Source organism: Poecilia formosa, unplaced genomic scaffold (assembly GCF_000485575.1).
Source record: "Poecilia formosa unplaced genomic scaffold, Poecilia_formosa-5.1.2 Scaffold63, whole genome shotgun sequence".
Lineage (NCBI taxonomy): Eukaryota > Metazoa > Chordata > Actinopteri > Cyprinodontiformes > Poeciliidae > Poecilia > Poecilia formosa.
The window spans coordinates 2,572,025-2,574,440 of NW_006800002.1; the positions used below are offsets into that span (position 1 = coordinate 2,572,025).

The following is a 2,416-nucleotide window of genomic DNA, read 5'->3' on the forward strand; positions in this document are numbered from 1 at the left end:
GGCCTCCAGCTTTGGACTGATACTGTGTATATTTGCTCCAAAGTGTTACATTATTTTGATTCAGCCAGAGAAAAACACTAAAAAACATTTGATGAACAAAAATTGATTGGGTACTGGCAATAAGTAGAAAATATTATAAAATGAAGGGATTTCTTTGTATTAGTTTATTTTCCGATGTTACATTTTAATGCACAGTCATTCTACTTGGATGTAATTTTTTTTCCTACATTAGTCTATTTGTGACATTTTGTGAAATAACTAGGAAACCTATTTAAATAACAAATAAAACTTATGTAAAACTACAACTTGGCTTGGTGTCACTCCCCCTACTTTAAATCCCATCTTGCTTTAAAAAGCAAATGGGTAAAAGTCCCAGGGGGCAAAGACTTTGGATCTACTCCACTCTTTATCATGTGTGTTAGGTGTGATGTTTTTTTTTTAACTCAATATATTTTATATTAATTATTTTCTGGTTTGGGTGTAGGACAAGTTCTGCACAATATTACAAAAAAATACAAAATTTGACTGATGGACGGACAGATATATAAATTAATATATATATTAATTTATTATGGCAAAACCTAATGCCACACACATTCAACATGCAAAGTAATGGCAAAAAACGTAGTGCTCCACGTGTGAAAATAGGTCTCCTGGGATTCTCCTGGGCACTCGAACAATGAGTCTTATTTCTATACTGCCTTTGTTCAGAGTCTTAGACAGGTTATATAAATCGATGTCAACACTTCCCCACCTTTAGAGGTTGAGGGATGGAGATCTCACTTCTCCTTATGGGCCTGAGACTGGCTCTGAGCCAGAGTGTTGGCTCAGTTTTTGCTATTAGTGGGTCAGATATTGTCGAAAATGGGACCTTACCCATAAAATGTATCCTGCAGGGTACAGCTCGTACGCCTGCATTCTCAATGGATGGGGAGTTCATTATTGGCGGTGTTTTTTCCTTACATTACAAGGAGCTCACAAAGATTCATAGCTACACCACTGCGCCTGAGCCGCCCACCTGCACAGGGAGGTTGGTAAGAGGGAGCATGGTGGGAAATGGAGGGGGTGATATACTGAAAAGTCAGGGTTATGATTTGTGTGATGTAGAAATGTGCAGCAAAATGTAATGAATTATAGACATAAGGATATGTTTTCAAGAATTATTTGCATAACATCCAAATTAATGCGGTCAATGTAAGAAAATTCTATATAGATACTGATTGAGAAAATCTGACACTGACAATAATAAAGTCAAACTCAAAAAAATTAGAATATGCTTTCAAAAGAGGCTCGTTTGTCAGATNGTGAAAGTAGGTCTCTTGGGATTCTCCTGGGCACTCGAACAACGAGTCTTATTTCTATACTGCCTTTGTTCAGAGTCTTAGACAGGTTATATAAATCGATGTCAACACTTCCCCACCTTTACAGGTTGAGGGATGGAGATCTCACTTCTCCTTATGGGCTTTAGACTGGCTCTGAGCCAGAGTGTTGGCTCAGTTTTTGCTATTAGTGGGTCAGATATTGTCGAAAATGGGACCTTACCCATAAAATGTATCCTGCAGGGTACAGCTCGTACGCCTGCATTCTCAATGGATGGGGAGTTCATTATTGGCGGCGTTTTTTCCTTACATTACAAGGAGCTCACAAAGATTCATAGCTACACCACTGCGCCTGAGCCGCCCACCTGCACAGGGAGGTTGGTAAGAGGGAGCATGGTGGGAAATGGAGGGGGTGATATACTGAAAAGTCAGGGTTATGATTTGTGTGATGTAGAAATGTGCAGCAAATTGTAATGACTTATAGACATAAGGATATGTTTTCAAGAATTATTTGCATGACATCCAAATTAATGCGGTCAGTGTAAGAAAATTCTATATAGATACTGATTGAGAAAATCTGACACTGACAACAATAAAGTCAAATTCAAAAAATTAGAATATGCTTTCAAAAGAGGCTCGTTTGTCAGATTAAATGTACAATTTGACAAAGAAAACTTGTAAGCAGTTTTTGCACATTAGATCCACTTTTTTACATTCAGAATGTCTTTGTTACAATGTAACATTCTGATCTGAACTGTAATGCAACCAATAAATCACCATCATTAACAGGAAAAGCTTTAAATAATCAACCTCTGTGGAATTAATCTATATAACACATACTATCAACGGAGATCGTAAAAAACATAAACTTTTTAATTAAATTGACATCTTTTAAGTGTGACTGTACATAGAAAAAATATGAAACGTTTTCGTCATCTATGTTTTTTCTAAGAGTAATTTTGCTGGTGATCATTTGAACTGATGTTATGTCATACATAAAAAGCAGTAACATGTAAATGTCTGTGTGCAGTGTCAACACTCATGAACTACGCCTCGCTCGTGCAATGATCTTTGCAATTGAGGAGATAAACAACAGC

General features: G+C 36.9%; 1 protein-coding gene across 1 annotated transcript in view; it reads left to right on the forward strand.

The window, feature by feature from the left end:
- LOC103139688 (extracellular calcium-sensing receptor-like) overlaps positions 1-2,416 on the forward strand; it is an 8,518-nt gene that overhangs the window by 3,278 nt on the left and 2,824 nt on the right. The window lies entirely within an intron of this gene.